This window comes from Odocoileus virginianus, chromosome 18 (genome assembly GCF_023699985.2).
Source record: "Odocoileus virginianus isolate 20LAN1187 ecotype Illinois chromosome 18, Ovbor_1.2, whole genome shotgun sequence".
NCBI lineage: Eukaryota > Metazoa > Chordata > Mammalia > Artiodactyla > Cervidae > Odocoileus > Odocoileus virginianus.
In genome coordinates this window covers 36,240,524-36,264,306 of record NC_069691.1, presented here as the reverse complement: position 1 = coordinate 36,264,306, position 23,783 = coordinate 36,240,524, and the positions used below count along the sequence as shown (strand labels likewise).

Genomic DNA, 23,783 nt, shown 5'->3' with positions numbered 1-23,783 from the left:
TATTCTGCTTATATGCTTTCATGATAACGATAGTTTCATGAACAGGTGGTTTTAATGCATTCTCACTTGAAATGGAGCAGATGTCAACTATGAGGGAATGAAGGTGCTAATTTATAGTTTTTAAAAAACTTGTGCACAGAGAGTTAAGAATGAAAGTGCAAGCTTAGCAATAAAAGGAGAAATGAAAACATGCAAAATGGGGGCTTGGGGGGTCCTTTCATCTGTAACTGAGGTGGTCTGCAAGAAACCACGGAAGCTTCTGCTAATTTGAAATTCCACCAGTAGAGAAAGAAAACTGCTGGGTTATTGAAGAAAGATCTTGGCACCTTATGCATGGGAAATGAAACTTTTCATTTTGCAATTGGCTTATAGGTTGGTTACAACGCCCTCCCTCCCATCTTTCAAAGACTGAGGAGCCGACTGGAGTTAGAGATGTGGTTTGCATATGCTGCCTAGTTGACAGCGGCAGATCAACAGTGATAGGCTAATTAACTAAATGAAGGCAGCAAAGAAGTGAGGTTTTGGCAAATGACAGAGCCATTCATTGAGCGCTGTTTACTTCTACTTGAGCTTAAGTTCTGTTTCTAATTAGCCTCAGGATGTTTTTCTTGCAGCCAGTTAGAAGGAGGTTCTTTCCCTTGTCAGGTGCTGCATCCTAGAGTCGGATGTGGTGAGGGGAGGAAAACCCCAACACATTCAACGTGAGCCAGAATCATCAGCCGTCTCTTCCAAAGTCCCTTCCCCTTCCTGTGCTAGAGCCTTAGAGGTTGGGACCCTCCTGTGGGAGACCTGACATCTCCTGTTGGATGAACTGCAGTTAGTTGTTAACTTGGGGGATCATTCTGAACACATACAGGTCCATCTTGCTGGAGCCTGAGCTTCCAGTTGAATTTCCTTGCTTCCAGTTGATCTGTAAGCAGCATTCTTGGATATGCTCAAGCCAGCCCACCAACCCAGTGAATGGAGTCAGATGCCATTCCTTTTTTGCTACTTGTCTTTTTTTTTTTTTTTAATTTGGCCTTATTTTATAGTTTTATTTATTTATTTTGGCCGTTCTGTGTATTCGTTGCCGCTCGAGCTTTTCTCTAGTTGCAGAGTCGGGGCTACTACTGTAGACACCATGTGTGAGCGTCTCCTGTTGTGGCTCCTGGGCTCTAGATCACAAGCTCAATAGGTACGGCACACAGGCTTAATTGCTGCATGACACGTGGGATCCTTTAGGACCAGGGATGGAACCCGTGTCTCCTGCCAATGGCAAGTGAATTCTTTACCACTGAGCCACCAGGGAAGCCCATTTCTAAGTGGGTTTTTTTCCCCACTCTATTTCTTGAGACTTTGTAGGCTTGTGCAACTTACCAGACTCCTTTTTATCTAGGTAGCTAGAGTGTTTGTGTCTATTTATGAACAGGAACACTGAGGCAAAGTAGTATTTTAGCCAAGCTCATGTGGAAATTGTGGAGAAGACAGACAAAGAGGGTCAAATCTCCTGGAGGTTGGCTGAGCACTGGGCCAGAACTACTGAGTTGCGATGCTGATTTAGTACATAGAATGGGGGGTGGTGGAGAGGATGCTCAGGGCCGAAGATGTATTTGGTGAACAAGGTTAGTGGTGGTGGTTTACTCACTAAGTCATGTCTGACTCTTGTGACCTCCTGGACTGAAGCCTGCCCGGCTCCTCTGTCCATGGGATTTCCCAGGCAAGAAATAGAGTGGGTTGCCCCTTCCTTCTCCAGTGGATTTTCCCGACTCAAGGATCAAACCTGCAGTCTCCTGCATTGCAGGCAAATTCTTTACCACTGAGCCCTTAGGGAACAAGGCTGGGAGGTCATTAAAATTTAGAGAAAAATGTCAAGGAGAATGAAGGGGTAAGCTTTAGGGGTAGGGGCAACTAATTTGATTTAGAAGGGACCAGGTATTTGTCGAAATAGACAATAAATACGGTGACCGTGTTTTTTAGAAGTCATGATGGTATGACCTACCTCTGCTCTTTCTATCCCTTCAGCCTGTTCAGTGCAAGGTAGTAAACTTTCAAGGCCTGGCTTGGCCCCCTAAACTCCTCCACCTCCTCTCCACTCATGCTTGTGTGGAGTTTAGTGGCTCATGGATCCCTGTGATAATTTTACGGGTCACTTCAACTGGGCTAAGGGATGCCCAGATAGTTGGTAGAACATAATTGCTGGGTATATGTGTGATAGTGTTTTGGTTTTTATTTGTGTGTGTGTGATAGTGTTTTATTTGAATAGGTAGACTGGGTAAAGAGGATCGCCTTCACCAGTGCGGGTGGGTGGTATCCTGTCTGCCTGATAGAATGAAAAGACAGAAAGGGTGAACTTGCTCTCTGCTTGAGCTGGGACATCCATTTTCTCTCTCCTTTGGACACTGGTGCTCCTGCTCTTGGACTTTCAGTCTTGGTCTGGATCTTGCACTATTGGCTTCCACATTTCCTAGGCCCTCGAGACTCTGATCAGAACTTACACACCACCAGTTGCCCTGGTTCTCAGGCCTTCAGATTTGGACTTGAACCATACCACCGGCTTTCCCAGGCCTTCAGCTTGCAGATCGCAGAATATGGGACTTCTTAGTCTCTCTGATGGTATTAACTAATTCTCACTTTAAAAAAAAAAAAAATCTTCCCTATGTCTGTATATTCTGTTGGCTCTGTTTCTTTGAAGAATCCTGATTAATATACCCACGGAGTGCAGTAGTATATCCTTTTCCAGGAGTGGTAGCAATTTTCTGCCTTTATTCTCACTCCAGGTAGTAAGCTCCTTAAAAGGACAGAAACCACATGGTTTTCTTTATTCCTTGACCAATCAATAGTGCCAGGCGCTGTGATGGCTGCTTAACATACATTATTTCAATGATTCCTCACAACAACCCAATGAAGCACTATTTTTGTAATTCATATTCTAAGGGAGCTGGGCTTGAAGGGATTAAAGTAACTTACTCAAGGTCACACAACTGGCAGGTGGTGGAGTCAGGATTCTCTCTTGATCATCATATTACCCACTGCCCTAGCGGTCAAAATATTTGCTGAATTGAATTGGCAATTTGCCAAAATAATTGGCAACTTATTTTATCACTTGTAGTAGGTGCTTAATTATTTGATTTCAAAACTCATTCAAGCTGAAAAGCCATTTGTTGTTCAGTCCCTAAATTGTGTCCAATGCTTTGCGACCTCATGGACAGTAGCACGCCAGGCTTCTGTCCTTCACCATCTCCTGGAGTTTGCTCAAATGCATGTCCATTGAATTGGTGATATTATCCAACCATCTCACCCTTTGTTGTCCCCTTCTCTTCCTGCCTGAAAAGCCATGTTTTTGTCTAAACAGTCACTCTCATAGATACTAACATGAATAGGAGCAAAACAAAACAAAAAACCCTCAGTATTATTATCAGGTGAGTGAAATGGTTGTGTGTTTCTGCAGATGGTGGTGGGGGTTCTAAAGACGTATGGTTTTTATTAGCTAAGGTATCTACACTTTATTTCATTTGTATTTTCTTTATTACTATAACAAAGTTGAAGGAAGAGTCCTTTTTCTGGAAGAAGAGTGGATCTGAAGGGAAGAAAAAAAGGAGGGAAAAGAAGCTTCACTTTTTATGAAGACTCATGAATGTACCTGGATGTGGCAGAGAGGCCATTCATGCAATGGTCTTTCAGGGACAAAAGCTCTACATCTGGTTACACGAGACCCTCAGAGATGCAGAAGAGGCTGGAGAAGTATTATCACCTCAATTGACAGATCTCCATCTGAACTCTGAGTAATGCCTCTTCCTGGGAACCAGCCCCCACCCCCCCACACCATCTCATCTGCTTGCACCAAAATGCAGAACCACAATGGTCCTAGGGACAGTCCAAGCCCCTAAACAAGGTCATTTCAGCCCCTAGTTCTATTTAAACTCTTGTAATCTGCAAAAGAAAGAAACCTGGATACCTTAAAGTTCAAAAAAATTCTACTCCCACTAAATCACCCAAGTTTAAAAGGAAGCTGATCAGTTTGACTCTGAGCCACCTTGCCCTTACCATCCTCACCCCCTTACTTCTTACTCTGGACTTTTAAGCAGAAAGATACCCTGAGTCAGATTTCATGAGGTGGTAGTTAGGAATGAGACTGTGAAATTAAGAAAGGAGTCTTAGCTTTCATGATGGTCCAAGTTCATTTACGTCCTCCTCAAACACTGAGCAGTTTGCCTGGGGGCGAGCTTGCTTGGGCTCCCTTTGTGTGCAGCCCTGTAGCCCTGAGTTACAACCAAACAGCTTAAATTCTCATAGAAGGCTGGCTGGCTTCACCCAAGACAGAAGACAAGTCTGTGAGGTAAGTGAGTAACTGCTTCACGGCACCTCAGGCCAGGCAAGATGTCTGCTCTGTTCCTTGTCTTCCCCGCTCCCCTTGGGAAGGACAGTGCCTCATCTGCCTACCAGCCCAGATATAGGCGTTGAGGAACAGTGAGGGCAGGTGGGGGACAGGAAAAGCCCTCAGCTCTCCTGGGATACTTAGCCCCAGCCTCTCTCTTTGAGCTTCATTGGCTGCTACATCGAGCAGAGAGTGATCGTTCCTAATCCAGGTATAAGCAGTGGAAACACTGATATGATACCTTTTCCCAGCTCAGCTGAGGTCAACCAACTCAACAACAGAAAGCAGGAAGCAGAAAAACTCAGCATTTTTCTAGTATTGATCTCCCTTTAAGGTGATAATAAAAGCTGCTAGTATTGAGACCTACTAAGTGTTGAGCACAGGCTAACTTTCTTACAAATAGGAATCCAGGGAGGCCTCCATTCTACACACAGTTCAGATAACTGAGGCTCAGAGAGAGAATGTGATTTTGCCCAGGGCTCATGGTGGAGCCCAGTCTCTGTTTCACAGCTGAAGGCCTCTCCCTCTCATGTGCTGGCTTTCCAAGCCTCCTTCTACCAGTCCTGCTCTTAAATCTGGGCACCAGGTGTCCCTCCCTCAGGCTCCAGGCTTTAGAGGGCCCCTCCCAGGAGGCAAAAAGTCTGGGAAACTGGATAGTTCTGCCTACCCAGGGACCCCTTGCTGCCCCCCTGCCCCCCTTACATTTTAGACTATACACTAGATACCTAGTCTCCTGGAACTCCCTCACCAACGGGTCCTAGCTGGAGTTGCCAGAGGTAGCAAATATTACAGGCTGACCAGTTAAATTTGAATTTTAGATACAGCAAATTTTTTTAGTGTAATTATGTCCCATGAAATATTTAGAACATGATTAATGCTAAAAAGTTATTATTTATCTAAATTCCAGCTCGACTGCATCTTGTGTTTTCTGGCAACCCTAGCCCCAGCCCACTTCCAGGATTTGGCTGTTTGGGTGGCATTTGCACAGAGCTTGGACGTGCACAATTGAGTGTCCAAAGGCAGGCAGGCAAGGGCCCCCTCAGAGCCGGAAGGAGCCTGAGAAGAGAGGAAAGGGGGCCAACTGGGCCCTCCATTTGTATCCTTGTTAGGGATGCGCTTGTTCCCCAGACCACACCTAAAGCATAGGCTGCTTTATCGTCTAACTAGCTTAGTTTTCATTTGTGATTTCCATAATCATGAGTTTCCAGAGCATGACCCCTTTCGTCAACCTCACCTCCAGCTGGATCTGGGGTGAGGGGCTGGAACAAGATGCTCAGAAGTCCAGTCTAAGGGATATTTCCATGTGGATACAGATGACTTAAGAGGGCTCTCAGTCTGTAAAAAGGACAAGCTGCTGGATGTGTGGGTCTGTGTTTTCCACTTTTCTGTGTAAAGGGTGCCTGGCCATGAATGAGATGCTGCACTTCTTGAGTTCGTTTTTTTCTCCCATTCATAACATATGAGAAATATCCCAGCCTCCTGGAGTGAGTGTGAGCGTGAAGTGAATTAACATGTGAAAATGTCCAAGCACTTGACAAGTGTCGAACCTCATAAATGTACTTGGGTCTGCATAGTCAGGAGCAGGCTTTTTTTTTTAAGCCTCAGCTGGACCACCCACACTTCCGTTTCCAGCCTGGGGCCCTTGGATCTTCCATGAGGCCGAGATGGCTCCTGAGTCATGGAACAGCGAGCTCACCCTCATCCAGGCCTTCTGGAGTATTTTGAAGAATGAACCCTTGGAGCATGGCCTTCCAGAACCATCTAACTCTACGTCTGCAACTCAAACTTACACTACACCATGGGACCTATGAGATGACTTCTGTCTGGGGGACAAGGAGGACCCTTCACACCAAGATAGGGCTAAGTCATCAGAACGAAGGTCTGGATTATTCCCCAGAACTATGTGAAGGCTACTAAGATCAAGTCTTACTAAGAATTATTGAATAAAAGCCCAACTTCTTTTCAGTGCCAGGTGAATAAAGAGAAAAGCAAATCATTCCCAACACAGGGTTTCTCTGGTCTTCACTAGTTTATGTTCTCACATCTTCCTAATTCATCCCTCCCTCTTCTTCCCCTCCTCCCAACAAATTAGCTTCTAGTCATCAGCTAGAAATCCTCAGGAAAAGCTTCAAGAGGAAGGTGGTATATTGTGAAGCAGGAAACAAGGACTCTGATGTCAGAAAGACTTGGGTCCCAGCTCTGCCACCTCCCCATCACCATAGCGAAGCTACTGAACCTTTTTGCATCTCAAGTTCCTCTTGTAACAGTGGTAATACTACTTACTTTGGCTTAGCACAGTGCCTGGCGCCTAGAAGGTGCTTGTTAAATGGGAGCCGTCATTATTGTTGAAGATAATGCCCAATATATATAAGATTATACTTTATGCTCAATAAGCATAAATACATGAATGAATGAAAGAAACACTTCCTGAAAGGTTACCTTTTCAAATTTTTCAGGATCACAAAAACAGAAGTCAGCCAAAGGCATAACTTGGGGGTTCCCTCCAACCCTGAGTCCCCAGATTGGAGGGCTCCTTTGAGCCTCTGGCCTTTGTGATTCAGTCTCCAGCTTTGCCTGACAATGTGAGGCACACCTCGCTCTGCTGGCTCGCTGTGGTTGTCTGTCCCCACCTCCTCTATCCTTCATTGATCTAGCTCACGTTTCTCCGTAACCATCCTTGATTACCTGCAGGACTAAACAAGCAGGCAGCCATCATTAAGAAATCGCAGGCGCATACCTTTCAGATAGCATAATCGCCCCACCGGCTGGTACCAGTGCCCCAACAAGCTTCCTGCTGTGACCCACTATGCAAACAGTTCCACCCACCGGAGGTGAAAACAATTCTACTTTTCAGGGCTGGAGAAGACTGATTTTATGCAGCAGAATCCTTTCAATTATTCAGGATGCTGCTGTCTTTTTTTAGTTCAATTATTCAGGGGTTTCTGAGTACACGATTGTAAATTCAGCATTTGCTGGCGGGAAAGCCCAGACTTGATTGGTTGAGATTCAACTTGGCTCTGTGTTTCTCAAACGTGACAGTGAATCTAGACAAGAGAAGTGGCCATCCTTTTGGCAGAGAAATAAGTGCAGAGAAAAATTTATCTTTGAAAATTTTTGATTCACAACCTGTAGTTTATGCAGAGTGCTTACTTTCATGATCCTTTCCCTTGCAATACACTGGCAGAAAGATTTTTGGAAATCAGTAAACAGCCATCCATGTATAATGAGGACACTTATTTCAGATACATTCTCCTCTCTGTCTCCTACTAAAATAGTATCTATGTATCCTCTCTTGAATATGTAAATTGAGGGTAAGCTACCTGCTTGGCTACCAAGATGCCACATTTCCTGGTTTCAAATGAGGAAGTAACCTGAAGATGAGGTGGCAGGGTTTACATGTTATCTTTCAGAGAAATGACTTATGTAGCACAGAGAAGCATGTGGTTTACTCTCAGGAAGCACATCATGACTGCTGGTGGTAAGATACTTAACACTTACCACCTGTCTCTGTGCTGAGTTTTAGTGAGAACTTCTGGAAAATGATAATTCCTCCTCTTGGCTCATTTATTCACTCAAACCTTCACTGAGTATCTCATATGTGATTTTGGGTTGGACAGTGGGGATTCAGCAATAGACAGATCCCAGACCCTGCCCTTGGGAAGCCTATAGTGTATGCAAGTGACCAATATTAAAGAAAATCATGAAAAATCCAAGTTTATTCACTGTGATTAACCTTTCATTGCAAAAATAGTTTTTAAAAAGGGAAGAAAAAGAGCGTAAGATTAGGAAATTAAGCTGGTAAACTGTTGCAGGGAGATGTTGACAAAGTCGTGAATTGCGTAGCACAATTATTTTTGTTATCTCTAGACCCTTGCCCAGGGCCTGACATTTTCAGTCTATTGTGTGAATGAAGTTTCTTTTATGAAGCCCTTTTCATTCAAGGGCCTCCGATTTTAACAAGTAAAAACTTGTACATAGTGCTTATGGAGTGTCTAACATGGGCCAGACACTATTTTAGTTCTTTATGTCTATTAGGCTGTTCATCCTTCCCCTAAAGTTCTGAGGTGGGTATGAGCACTGTGCCTTCATTACTTAAATAAAAATTAAAAAAAAAAATCAATGCACAAAGACGCTAAGGCAATTCATCAAGGTCACATAATACACAAGTTATTGAGTAGCAGAGTCTGGATTTGAACTTTGGTCATCAAACTTAAGAATCTCAATCTCTAACCACTGTGCTACACAGTGCTAGTCAAGTTAACTGGCTTTGCATAGACTCAAGGCATGTGAAGAGCTATGGTGATGTAAAAGAAATAAATATCAATAGCATGTCTTCCTCCAGGGATTGGTTGGGGGTTGCAAAAGAGCAAGGAGAGAAATAACATAGCTTATAACAACTTGCCCCTTATCACCTGCCTCCAGGTTCTTCAGGTTTGCTAAATTCCTTTCTTTGGCCCAAAGCAGGCATCTTCTTCCATGACTCCATGGAAATCTGCATTCTCAGGGATGACTGGCTCTGGCTGGTAGCCTTGGGGCCTTCTGGAAGAATCCACATGCTACAGCCACTACAGTGCCTCACCCTGCATGGAGTGCTAGCATCTGCCCCTTCCCCAGAGTGAGCAGCCTTAGCCTCACCATCATCTCTCCTTCCTCTGAAGGAGGTTTCTCTTCTGCGTGCTTCCAGCTACATATGGGGTTGGTGGGTAAACAAGAGTTTGGGGCCTGGGTGCCACACTGGATTGAATCCATCTTAGAGCCATCACAATCTGCTTGTAGTCTAGGTTTCCATCCCTTCCTGGATCAGGGAAGATGAGGTTCTTTCTCCTTCCCTCCCAGGGCTATAGTAGGGAGCATCTGAGGAAATCACCACTTCTGGTGCCCACCCTCCCGCAAACCTGCCTACCCCTTCCACTTGAGCTCCCTGGTGCTTGCTAGGTCACTTTAATCGTGTCTAACTCTTTGCTAGGCTCCTCTGTCCATGTATTATCTAGACAAGAATACTGGAGTGGGTTGCCATACCCTCCTCCAGGGGATCTTCCTGACCCAGGGATTGAACCCGCGTCTCTTATGTCTCCTGCATTGGCAGGTGGTTTCTTTACCACTTGCGCATCTGGGAAGATTGAGTTATCTTGTCCTCTTTGTTCTTGACACTAATGTTTCCCCTCTTTTCTTTTAATTTTATTGTGTACTCCTGTAATTGGGAATTCATACTTCACCATCAATTTTCCTGCTCTGGGTGCTTATGTACGTGAAACTGTAAACCGTAGACACAGGTGATGCGTCTGGGATCCTCCTACCAGAGTCGGTGCTCTGTACCTGAGAGCAAGAGCTAGAGAAAAGCTGGTGGCTTGCAGAAGAGAAAAAAAGGAAATCTGAGGCCTTTGACTTCAAGCCATAAGGTCTGATCTTTGGAAAACACAGTTTAGCATATCTTCAAGTTGTGGAGACATTAGGTCAAAGCAGTTGTAAATTCCATTTGTTCAAGACCTGTGACTAAAAGAATTTGTGCATAATGTTTGAAAATTTGTGAAGTTAGAATATACAAGTGAAGGATTTTCTCATGTCAAAACTTCTTGCATTTCCTTGTGCTACAAGAGGTGAAGATGTGGTAGGAAATTTTAACCTGTTTTTATGGAAGACTGATTTCCTTGGGCCTTTTGATTTTGTAAAGGGAATGTGCATGCATGTTTAGTCATGTCCTACTCTTTGTGACTGTAGTCTACCAGGCTCCTCTGTCCATGGGATTTTTCAGGCAAGGACACTGGCATGGGTTGCCATGCCCTCCTCCAGGAGAATTTTCTGACCCAGGGATTGAACTCATGTCTCCTGCATTGACAGGCAGATTCTTTACTGCTTGAGCCATTGTGGAAGCCCATTTGTAGAGGGAAGTGAAGGTCCCATTTGGAAAAAATGAGGGTCTAGACTTGAATTGCAAATAGCTAAAATGGCACAGGTTGTTTTCATGGTGGATAGGGTGCAATTTTTGAGACTAGTTTTAGGAAAAAATACACACTGCGTACCACACAATCTCCTGAGTGGTAGTATTAGTTGTTGGGCCACAAGTGTGAGACATGGTTGAAGCAGTTATCCCAATAGAGACATGGGAAAACTTAGGGCAATCACATTAAGAGATCAAGTCTTTGGGCCTGAGCTCAGGTGATTATTGAACATAATTGGCTGCCTAGATTGTTCTGAAATGCCCTAAGGCTATGCTGATGGCTGTGCTTGGAAGGGTGTAGCAGACACTGTTTTTGTTCCAGTGCATTACAGAAACAGTTGACTTCTGCAGCAGTCACCTTTAATTCATTCTGCTCAGGCTATTTCTTCGAAATGTGTAAGCTTGCAAAAGATTATGTATTAGTTTATGAGAACTTCAACTCAAGGGGTTGAGCTGTCATTAAATATTTTTATGGAAGAATGGTAATTAAAACACCAGAAAGATGATGCAAATAGGTATGGACCACTTTGCCAGCTTACTACAGCATCCCAAGCCTGAAGAAAAGTGAGGTTACACGCCATCACATACCAAAGAAGCCATAAACAAACCAAAGATTTTCATTGGCAAAGTGCTGCTAAAATATTTAATTGACTCCAGCAGCCGAGTCAACATATCATATTTATATTTTAAAGCAATTGACTGTGTCATAGAATATAAGAAAATCTGACCATTTGCCAAGAGGCTACATTTCAAGCCATTCAGAACCAACCAGAGTCAAATAGTCTAAAAGGGACTCACTTTATTACAATGCTAAGATGAAGTTACTGTGGATGTTGGATTTATAGAATGAACAATAAAAATCATTGATTAGAAAAGATTTGGGAAATTTGCTTCTGATACAAGAACAAGAAAGACCACTATACAATTAGTGACTCCCCCACACCCCGTACTCCTGTTAAATCAAAATTAGAACAAATATTCTAGTCTAAAATTAGTTCCATGATGTTAGTCAGATCCCACCTCCTTGGCTAGATATACCGACTTGCAGACGGTCCAGTTTCCCCATAGAGGCTGTAAGACACACACATGGTTGATAGAAATTACAAAAATTGCATAGGTCCATGAAATACATAAACATGTATTTGTAATGTATTTAAAATGAAGACAGATGGAAGAATGTGCCCACAAAATGACGAGACAGGAATACGTATATGTATGGGTCCAAGTCTTCATCAGCATTGCTCCAGCTCCACGCCAGGTATATATTATGGCCTAGAGCGTATGTGCATGTGTACACCCAAGGGAATCTCAAAGAAAGGAAATTGCAGCAGGCACACAATTCATCTCTAGCTGCCCACCTGCCAAAAGTTGGCAGACTCCTCCGGGTCACAACCCACATGTTGTGAACCACGCTTCTACCTCCCTGGGTAGGTTGCATGTGGTTTTGAAGGCAAAGGCTATGAGTTTATATTCCTGGACACCATATGAATGCAGTTAACAGACAACTATGGTCTTTTTATATGTACATGGCCACAAATCATTCCAGATTGATGCCTGGCTGATAGACTCAATCTCCTGCAAATTTCCCATATGTTTCACTGGACTCCAAAATGAGCTGGAAGAAAATATGCAACTATTGGGAGCTTCTACACAGAAACATGGGAAACCTCTACTGCTTGTGGAACAGCGGCATGAGAAGCTACAATTGGGAAGGGAGGGAATGTCTGCTTTTCCTTGATTTCCTTAGGCATTCAAAGCAAAATCAAAAAAGGAAGTCACCTGCAGTCAAAAATATAGCTGACCAAAGGGGCTTTCTCCCAAATGCTTCCGATTCACCCTTAGGAACTGGAGGGAAACAAACCATCCCCATGTTAAACCATGTCATTTTCACTGAAACTGAGATTCACAGTTTCTTTTGCCTTCTCACTTTTTCCTCAAACTTTCCTTCCCTCCTTCCTACGTATTTTTACTTCATGAAAGAATTGAGGAAACAAAAACCACAATTAAACAGCAACCCCAGCCCCATGGCAATTCAGAGTACCAGCTGATTGTAAAGACCAGGAGTTTATTATTATTGAGCCTCCACATAAGCTAGTTCTCCTGTGTATCCTTAAATAAAGAACAAGAGAAACTTAACTTACAGAACTTATCAAAGAGTGGGAAACACATTGCTTCCTCATTTATCCGTGGGGGTGTATAAGAGAAGGTGAGTGGGCAAGTAAGTGAGGATTAGGGCCTTTATCTTGCTCATTAAATATTTCAAATAAAAGGAGAAGTATAGAAAAGAGAAGCATAAAAATATCAGAATTACCCGGTGGTAATTTTTTGTTGCTGCTGTTGGGCAAGAAATAGTGACCTTATTCAGAAAGCCAGGAGAACATAAAAATGGTGGACTACTGTCCTAAAGAAACATCTTTGCTGAGTTAGAATTCGGGTTTCTTTTACACGAAAAGATCTCTCTAGCTTCTCTTCAAATATGGACTTACTGCACTTACTGAGTATCTGAAGTCATCAGAGAATACATAGAAAAAGGTAAAGGATTTCCCACAACCACTGAGCCTGGGAAGTATGGCTCCCCTGTATTCCCATCTTGTGACTTTTGGGTAAGATCCTTGCCGCACGCATGACATTGCTGTGTGTTTTTTCCAGGATAAATAGTCTGAGCCTACTGGCGAGACGTGAGCTCTAAGGATAGGGTTCTTTTTTTTTTTTTTCCTGACATTTGTGAAACTGGTGAGGAATCTTTCTCGAATGAATTCATGTTCTAAAGACCTGACTGATGAACACATATATATCTGGCTTCTATACAGTATGAGTTTTCTCATGAAGCTTAAGATGTTGCCACTCCTGATATTTGTATGGATTCTCAGTAGTATCAATTCTCTGACCAAAGTAGGGAGTGAAGCTCAAACGTTGAGTTTTAAAGATTTCTACCATACACCACAGTCACATAAGTTTCTCTCATGTATGGATTTTCTGATGTTTAGCGAGTGCTGAGACCTGAGTAAAGGATTTTCCACACTCAAAACATCTGAAAGGTTTCTCTATATGTATTCTCTGATGACTTGTAAGGTGTGAATTTTGACTGAAACACTTGCCACACTCATGACATCTGAAAGGTCTCTCTCCAGTATGAATTCTCCACTGACGTCGAAGATGTGTTTTTTGACAGAAGACTTTTCCACACTCATCACATCTGTAAGGTTTCTACCAGTATGAATGGTCTGATGCCTTAAAAGTGTTGATTTTACAGGAAAGACCTTGACACACTCATCTCATTTGTAAGGTTCCTCTCCAGTATGAAACGTCTGATGCCTTAAAAGGGTTGACTTTACACGAAAGGCCTTGCCACACTCATCACATCTTGTAAGGTTTCTCTCCAGTATGAACTGTCTGATGCCTTAAAAGGATGTGACTATACACGAAAGGCCTGGCCACACTGGGCCGGCGGAAGAGCTGGGAGAATCACCGCAGGCAGTAAAGGAACGGTTTGAATTTTCAGAAGAAGCAGCATTCTTAGAGAGGGCTGGGTGCAGAGGAACGCGAGGACCTCCGAAAACATCCGAACTTGGAAGAGCTAATATCCTAAAACCTAGGAAAACTTGGGGGAGTCGGTGAAACCCTCCCTTAGGGTGTGTTCAGAAGCAGCCTCAGTCACCGCTCCGATGCTTTCCTCTAGGGTCCGGAAGTAGCTGACGCGTTTGGGAGCCAGACCCAGGGGGGAGGGGCACCTCGCGGGCGCGCAGGCGGGCAGGGGCGGAGCCGGGGCAGGGCGGGGAGGAGCGGGCAGCCAGGCCTTGATTAGGTTAGGGTGGGAGGCCGCAGAACGCCGGCGGCGGCCGGAAGTAGCCAAAGTGTTCTTTGCAGGGCGCGCGGCCAGGGACGGAGAGCTGCACAGCGCCCTACTCGGCCGGCCGCCTCAGCGTGTCGGTCTTCGAGGAGTTTGAGCGGCAGCACGACGAGAATAAGCAAGAGCGCGACAAGGTGTCTGGCACCGCAAGCGATTACGGCCAGAACCGAAAGCGTCGCAGCCAGAGCTGGGACCACTGCAACCAGGAACAGCTCAGCGCCTCCTGGCATTAAAGAGGAGCACGGTGGATTGATTCGCTCTCCTCGCCACAGAAGAAGAAGAAGTTCCGCAGTTATTGGGACGTGCCGCCGCCGGACTTCGAACACATCAGTCCCACGCAGTACAAGCGAGTCAGATTCCAGCCACCGCCCTCCTCACCAGCATGACCCCCGGCGGTCTGGCTGTGACCCTATTGCCGGTGCCCGTGGTTGGGAGCCAGATGACCAGGCAGGCCCGGCGCCTCTACGTGGGCAATATCCTCTTAGGTATCACTGAGGAGGCCATGATAGATTTCTTCAACGCTAAGATGCACCTAGAGGGGCTGACGCAGGCCCCCGGCAACCCGTCTTGGCCGGGCAGATCAACCAGGACAAGAACTTTGCCTTCTTAGAGTTCCGCTTGGTGGACGAGACCACCCAGGCCATGGCCTTCCACCGCATCGTCTTCCAGGGCTAGTCGCTGAATATCCGCAGGCCTCATGACCACCAGCCCCTACCAGGCATGTCGGAGAATGCCTCAGCCACACACATGACATTGCTGTGTATTTCTCCAGGATAAATACTCTGAGCCTACTGGCGAGACGTGAGCTTGTAAGGATAGGTTTTTTTCTTTCACATTTGTGAAACTGGTGAGGAATCTTTCTCGAAAGAATTCATGTTATAAAGACCTGACTGATAAACATATATATATATACCTGGCTTCTATACAGTATGAGTTTTCTCATGAAGCCTAAGATGTTGCCACACTCCTGATATTTGTATGGATTCTCAGTAGTATGAATTCTCTGACCAACAGTAGGGAGTGAAGCTCAAACGTTGAGTTTTGAAGACTTCTACCATACACCACAGTCACATAAGTTTCTCCCATGTATGGATATTCTGATGTTTAGTGAGTGCTGAGACCTGAGTAGAGGATTTTCCACACTCGAAACATCTGAAAGGTTTCTCTATATGTATTCTCCGATGACTTGTAAGGTGTGAATTTTGACTGAAACACTTGCCACACTCATGAAATCTGAAAGGTCGCTCTCCAGTATGAATTCTCCAATGATGTCGAAGATGTGGTTTTTGACCGAAGACTTTTCCACACTCATCACAGCTGTAAGGTTTCTCACCAGTATGAACTGTCTGATGCCTTACAAGGAGTGACTTTACACGAAAGCCTTGCCACACTCATCACATTTGTAAGGTTTCTCTCCAGTATGAACTGTCTGATGCCTTAAAAGGAGTGACTTTACACGAAAGGCCTGGCCACACTGGGCTGGCGGAGAAGAGCGGGGAGCATCACCGCAGGCAGTAAAAGGGACGGTTTGAATTTTCAGAAGAAGCTGGATTCTTCGAGGGGGCTGGGTGCAGAGGAACGCGAGGACCTCCAATAACATCCGAGTGTGGACAAGCTAATATCCGAAAAGTTAGGAACCCTCTCTTTGGGTGTTTTCGGAAGCAGCCAACGACACCGCTGCTCCGGATGCTTATCTCCAGGGTCCAGAAGTAGCCCACGGGTCTGGCAGCCTGACCCTGGGGGGAGGGTCACCTCGTGGGCGCGCAGGCGGGCAGGGGCGGAGCCGGGGCGGGGCGGGCCGCCAGGCCTTGATTAGGTTAGGGTAGGAGGCGGCGGAACGCCGGCGGCGGCCGGAAGTAGCCAAAGCAGTCTGAGCGGGCGCGCGGCCAGCGAACCGAGACCTGCACAGCGCCCTACTTGGCCGCCTCAGCATGTCGGACTTCGACGACTTTGAGCCGCAGCTCAACGAGAATAAGCAAGAGCACGACAAGGAGAACCGGCACCGCAAGCGCAGCCACAGCCGCTGCCGGAGCCGGGACCACCGCAACCGGGACCGGCACGGTGCCTCCCGGGACAGGCGGCGCCGCAGCAAACCTGTGACCAGAGGCGCTAAAGAGGAGCACGGTGGATTGATTCGCTTCCCCCGCCACGAGAAGAAGAGGGTCCACAGATATTGGGACGTGCCGCCGCCGGGCTTCGAGCACATCAGCCCCATGCAGTACAAGGCCATGCAAGCTGCGGGTCAGATTCCAGCCACCGCCCTCCTCCCCACCATGACCCCCGACGGTCTGGCTGTGACCCTATTGCCGGTGCCCGTGGTCGGGACCCAGATGACCAGGCAGGCCCGGCGCATCTACGTGGGCAACATCCCCTTTGGCATCACTGAGGAGGCCATGATGGATTTCTTCAACGCTCAGATGCGCCTAGGGGGGCTGACGCAGGCCCCTGGCAACCCCGTCTTGGCCGTGCAGATCAACCAGGACAAGAACTTTGCCTTCTTAGAGTTCCGCTTGGTGGACGAGACCACCCAGGCCATGGCCTTCGACGGCATCATCTTCCAGGGCCAGTCGCTGAAGATCCGCAGGCCTCATGACTACCAGCCCCTGCCGGGCATGTTGGAGAGCCCCTCGGTCTACGTGCCTGGAGTCGTGTCCACCGTGGTCCTGGACTCTGCACACAAGCTGTTCATCGGGGGCTTACCCAACTACCTGAACGACGACCAGGTGAAAGAGCTGCTGACGTCGTTCGGGCCGCTCAAGGCCTTCAACCTGGTCAAGGACAGCACCACCGGGCTGTCCAAGGGCTACGCCTTCTGTGAGTACGTGGACATCAAGGTCACGGACCAGGCCATCGCGGGGCTGAATGGGATGCAGCTGGGAGACAAGAAGCTGCTGGTCCAGAGGGCGAGTGTGGGTGCCAAGAATGCCACGCTGAGCACCATCAGCCAGACCCCCGTGACCTTGCAAGTGCCCAGCCTGATGAGCTCGCAGGTGCCGACGGGCGGGCACCCGACGGAGGTGCTGTGCCTGATGAACATGGTGCTGCCTGACGAGCTGCTGGACGACGAGGAGCATGAGGAGATTGTGGAGGACGTGCGCGACGAGTGCGGGAAGTACGGGCTCGTCCAGTCCATGGAGATCCCACGGCCCATGGACGGCGTGGAAGTGCCCAGCTCCGGGAAGATCTTCGTGGAGTTCACCTCTGTGTTTGACTGCCAGAAAGCCATGCAGGGCCTGACGGGTTGCAAGTTAGCCACTGTTACCCCGACTCTTACCACCGCCGGGACTTCTGGTAGAGGTGGCGGGGCAGCGCAGGGGCGGAGCTGGCTGGGGGCTTCTCCCCCTCCTGCTCCCTCCACTTCCCCCCCTCTGAAGACGACGGGCAGAGGAGTGTGAGCCGAATGACAGCCGGCAGCAACTGGAATGGCAGCAATTAAGGCTGGGGGTGGGCTGGGCGCCGGGCGGGGCGGGGCCTGGGGAAGTGCGCACACAGACCCGCACAGACACACGCAAGCACAGACACCGAGGGAAGGGCAGGGAAGGCGAGACAGCGGGGCGGGGGCAGGCCCCCACAGCCCCTCCCTGAAGCAGTCTTCTCCCGGATCCCCCCTGTCTCTTACCCTTCCCCATCGTGGAAACATGGCGTGTTTCTATTTGACAGCCAAACTCTTTTGAATTTTGTTGTGCGGCCCGGTACCTTACCTCTTCCCTCTCAGGACCACAGCTCCCATCCTCCTGGCCTCTGGTCCTCGCCCCCGTGTCCTGGTTTCTTACCTAGTTGATTCTCTCTAGTCTCCTGGGCCTGCCGCCCACCCCGTGGGCCCTGTCCCTTTCCTCCTCTCTCTGGCACTTTCATATTTGCTAAGACGAATTTGCTCATTAAACATTTTTTTGTATTGGAGAAAAAAAAAAAAAAACCCTTTAACCTCCCTGGCTAGATATACCTATTTGCAGACGGTCCACTTTCCCCATAGCGGCTCTAAAACTCACACATGATTGATAGAGATTACAAAAATTGCATGGGTCTATGAAATATATAAACATGTATCTGTAATGTATTTCAAATAAAGACAGATGGAAGAATGTGCCCACAAAATGAGGAGACAGGAAATGTATATGTATTGTTCCAAGTCTTCGTCAGCATTGCTCCAGGTATGTATTATTGCCTAGAGAATATGTGCATGTGTACACCCAAGGGAATCTCAATGATCGGAGATTGCAGTAGGCACACAATTCATCTCCAGCTGTCTACCTGCTAAAATTTGGCAGATTCCTCCAGGTCAGTAGCCACATTTTGTGAACCGGGCTTCTACATCCCTGGGTAGGTAGCATGTGGTTTTGAAAGCAAAGGCTGTGAGTTTATATTCCCGGATGCGGTATGTATGCAGTTAGCGGACAACTATGGTCTCTTTATATGTACATGGCCACAGATCATTCCAGATTGATGCCTGCCTGATGGACACAATCTCCTCCCAATTTCCCCCATGATTTCACCAGACTCCAAAACCAGGTGGAAGAAAATATGCAACTATTGGGAACTTTTACACAGAACAATGTGAAACCTCTACTCTTTGTGGAAGTGTGGCATGAGAATCTACAGTTGGTAAAGGAAGGAATGTCTGCTTTACCTTGATTTCCCTAGGCATTCAAAAAGCAAAATGAAGAAGGAAGTCACCTGCAGTCAAAATAGAGTTGACCACAGGGGCTTTTTCCCAAGTCGTCTGATTCACCCTTAGGAAATGCATGGAAACAAACTATCTCCATGGTAAACCAAGCTATTTTCACTGAAACTGAGATTCCCAGTTTCTCTTGCCTTCTCACTTGACTTTTTTCCTTCCAACTCTCCTTCCCTCTTTCCTACTTATTTTTATTTCATGAAAGAATTGAGTAAACAAGAACCACAATTAAACAGGAACCTCAGCCCCATGGCAGCTTAGAGTACCAGCTGATGGTAAAGACCAGGAGTTGATTATTAGTGAGCCTCCATATAACCTAGTTACCCTGTGTATCCTTAGAATGAAGAACAAGAGAAACTTAACTTACATAACTTATCAAAGAGTGGGAAACACATTGCTTCCTCATTTATCCGTGGGGGTGTATAAGAGAAGGTGAGTGGGCAAGGAAGTGAGGATGAGGGCCTTTATCTTGCTCATTAAATATTTCAAATAAAGAGAGAAGTATAGAAAAGAGAAGCATAAAAAATATCAGAATTACCCAGTGCCGCCCCCCCCCCCCCCTTCTGTGCTCTTACTGGTAGAGTATTACACTGGAGTTTTCACAACAGACACTCTTGTCCCTCTCTCCTTGTGCATGCACATTTACAAGAATCTGGAGCAGAAGCGCTCAAACCTTTAAATCCCTATTTTACATCATAACTCTTCTCACCCACATGTATGTGTGTGTTAGTTGCCTTTGCAACCATTTGGACCACAGCCTGCCAGGCTTCTCTGTCCATGGAATTTTCCGGGCAAGAATAGTGGAGTGGATTGCCAGGCCCCGCTCCAGGGGATCTTCTCAATCCAGGGATCCAACCCATGTCTCCTGTGTTTCCTGCATTGCAGGGGGATTCTTTATCCACTGGGTCACTCAGACCTCACCTACACACCCTACACACACCCTTAAAAGCACTTACCACCCGCCATCCCCCAACCTTAGGTCAGGTTCCAGAACAGCAGAGCTTGAGACAGTATCACTGGTGTGAGAAAGACAAGAGAGAAGACGAAGAAGCTTAGGAAAGATGCCATTTCTGCTAAAAACCAGCCTCCATTTAACCCAACTTAAAAACCTGAGCTATAAAAGGCAAGGCAAATTTGGTTAACTGTGCCAGGGGTGAGTCTCCTTTTATACCCCTCATGCGTCAGCCATTGGCTGCAGGCCACCTGGGGCATGGGGATGGGGCGGGGCAACTGCCCAGACTTCTCCAGGTAAAGAGTCTCCTCTCCGCTTACCGGCCAAGTTGCCACAAGAGTGCAGGTGTGAGCAGTTAGCAGCTAATAGAGCAGGTAGGGTGAGTGTGCTCGCCCAGTAAAGGGGATCTGGGCAAGGCACTGCTAGCACTGACTGCACCTTCCAACCTGTGATATATTCTGATGTTTACCCTCTCCCCTCCCCTCCCCCCACCTCACGTCTTCCCTTTCCCCTTCTTCTCCCCCCTTCCCCTTCCTTCTGTTCATTCCCACTAAATTGATTTCATTAATTTAGTGAATTAGTGGGGACAAGATAGATTATTCAATAAACGGTACTGGAATAATTGGCTGTTTATGTAGAAAATAAAGCAAAATCATATCCCTCATCTACACACACACACACTCATGGATGAGTCAGTCTAAATGTGTTGACTCTGGCCTTTCCTCTCTTCCTCCTCCCCCTCCATTCTGTTCATTGCCTACTAAAATTGATCTCATTATCTGTCAATGGGTCAAAACCTCAAGTTTTGGAAACACCGTTCTGGATTTGCCTAGAAGAGGAATTGCCAAGGGTATGCACAGCATCTACATTGGAAGATACTACCTGGCTTTGCAAAGCAGTTTTCACTGATTTATTTTTCTGCCGGGGATGGTTTTATCACCCGCCATGAATGGGGATACTTATTATTGTTTTCAGACTTTAATTTTTATTAAATTTATGGTTGAGAAATGGTTATATCATTAGCTTTGTAAACTGAATTGCTCTGATTATGACTCAAATTGAGCAACTCCTCATGTTTGTGAATCTGTAATGTTCCCCTTTTGTAACTTGACTATTCATAATGCTTTGCCTTTTCTTCTTGCTGACTTCTAGGAATATAATTAAACAGGACCCTGTTTAATTATGGGGCCTTCTGGTCCACATACCACCCCCTCCCCATTCGCATGTTCTCCCTGTGCCTCTTGTTTGTAGAAAACTTAAGCTTCCTAGGTCTTTCCTGAGTTCTGAAGCAGAGATTTAATCAGAAAAGTGAGAAAATGCAGAAACAAAGGAAAACAGTCAAGCAAGACAAATATTAGTAGTTTAGCCGTTAAACAAAATCAAGGACCTTTAGTTCCTCCCTAAGGGGTAGAGATAATATTCTGAGCCACATCCTTGAGTTATTTTACAGCTACTGAAATCCCCACAAGGTGGAAGAAGTTAACTGTATGCTGCCCACGAGCCCCAAGCCAGGTGGATCCAGGCTGATGATGCCATCTCCACATTGTCTCACTCCTTGGTTGGCCTTGCAATAAACTTGGACTTTCCTTCACCGCAGCCTGGTGTCAGTAGATCGGCTTTACTGAGCAGGTGAGCAGACTGGTTCGGTAACAGGAGTTCTTCTTGTATTTTGGGAATATATATATATATACATATATAATATATATATATAATATAATATATATAATATAATATATGTATATAATATATGTATATATATATATATATGGGTTTTTTCCTTTTGTTTTGGGTTAATTTTGCTCATACCTTCTCCCTGTGTATGACTTTGACTTTTTACTTTGTGGTGTTTCTTCATGTGCAAAAGTTTAAAGTTTTTATAAAGTCAAATTTATCTGTATTTCCCTTTAGGTTTTGTGCTTTTTAGGGGTACAGTTATTATGAAATTCTTCTCTAGCTTGGAAATGTAGAAACAGTCTATTTTCTTCTAAAAAAATTTAAACTTTTATTTTTCACACGTAGCTCTTTATCCACCCATAGTTTTTTGTTTTTTTTTTTAGGATGTAGCTTAGGGATATAATTTTGTTTTGTACATAAATAGCCAATTATCACAGCACCATTTATTAAATAATCCATCTTATCCCACTAATTCCTAATGTGTCCACTTTCCCCCTATACACAGATATATTTTTAGTTCTTGATATCCTATCCCATTGATCTATTTGTCTATTCACTTGCACAAATATCATGATCACTTATGTGCTATAGCTTTATGATAAATCATGGTATTTGATAGGGCCCAACTACTCATTTTGTTTTTCAAAATTTTCCAGGTGATTTTTGCCCTTTTTTCTTCCATATAAATTTTAGGATTAACTTTTTTAAACTTCTTGGAAGTTTCTGTTAGATTTTGTTTGAAATTGAATTGACACATCAATCTGAGAAGACTTGATATCTCTATGCTATTGAAACTTTCCATCAGTGAACATGGTATATCACTGAATTTATTCAGGTCTGCTTCTGTGTCCTTCAATGCTATTTTAAAGTCTTCCCCATAAAATTATAGCATATCTTTTCTTAGATGTATCATAAGATTTTAAAAAAAACACATTTTATTGATATTTTGAGTGGTAATTTTATTCTATTACATTTCTCTCTGGTTATTACTAGTTCATAGGAACATGACTGATGTTTGTATAAACTCTTCCTGAGCTCTTTTACCAATTCTAACTTTGTAGACTCTTATTTTCTTTAGGCAATCACATCACCTATAAATAAGAAGAGGTTTGAGGTTTCCTTCTCAAGTTTGATGCTCCTTATTTTCATTTTTTATTAGGTAAGTTAAAATACTTAACATTGTTTGTGTTCTGACCTATTTGGGTTTACTTCTACCTTTTTTATTTTAGGTTTTCTGATTGCCTTCTTCATCCTTGCTTATTTTCTTTTACTTCCTTTCTTCTAGTAGACTAATAAGATACCTACATTCTCCCATCCAAGTACTAGCCAGGCCCAACCCTCCTTAGCTTCTGAGATCAGAGGAGACTGGGTATGTTCAGGGTGGTATGGCCATGGAGAGATACCCACATTCTTTTCTTCTTTCTCCTGTTTTATAAACTAGATTGTTTTCCTGCCATTTTATTTATTACTCTTAAATGTTTACCAGAATATTTAACCAACCTTTAGCTATGTAATAATTCTATCTTCCTGTCAAACATTACAAGATCCATTAGCCTGCTTCTACTACCAAGGAACAGTGCCTCCACCCCATCTTTTTATTGAGTTCAGAGCTTCTATTGTACTTTCAAAAATGCAAAATAAATAGTTATTTTTATGTATGCATGTTTGTGTGTGTGCTGTTTTGTTTCTTCCCTCTGGGTTCATTTTTTCTTCTTGAGGTAAATCATTTAATAGTTCCCTTTGTGAGGATCAGTAAGTGGTAAATACTCCAAGTTTTTGTATGGTGAAAATGACTTCTTTTTTGTCTTACAACTGAAAGGTTGTTAGGGCATAAAATTGCAGATTGACAGTTATTTCCGGTGAGCCCTGAAGATAGTATTGTTATTTTTTGGCATTGATTGCAGCTAAGGAAAAGCCTGCTATCTGAGAGCTTTAAAAGTCTTCTTATTTTCTTTGATGTTCTGCAGGTTCATTATAGTGGTGACATTTGGATTTATTTTTATATATTCAGTTTAAGACTTTGTACTTCCATCTGAGGACTTATGTCTTTTTTTTTATTTTAAAAAACTATTATATCTTATGGTTTCAGATCTTTTTTCTCCTACATTGTTTCTTCCTAAATTACTCTTTCATAACTTCTCCTCTTTCTTCAAATATATATCACCTCTGCTACCCTCATCATCTGAAACAAATCTTTCACCTTCTTCCCCAAGTCAGTTTCTCTCATGTTAACTTTCTTTTCTTTCTCTCAAGTTCAGTCTGTTAACAATCCTGTTGGCTCTAATTTAAAAATAAACCCAGAAAATGACCACTTCTCACCACTCTCACTGTCACCACCCT

General features: G+C 44.9%; 1 pseudogene; it reads left to right on the top strand.

Annotated features, from left to right (window-relative positions):
* Positions 1-16,067: 16,067 nt before the first annotated feature.
* Positions 16,068-17,537, top strand: LOC110135218 (splicing factor U2AF 65 kDa subunit pseudogene; annotated as a pseudogene).
* The last annotated feature ends 6,246 nt before the right edge of the window (positions 17,538-23,783 follow it).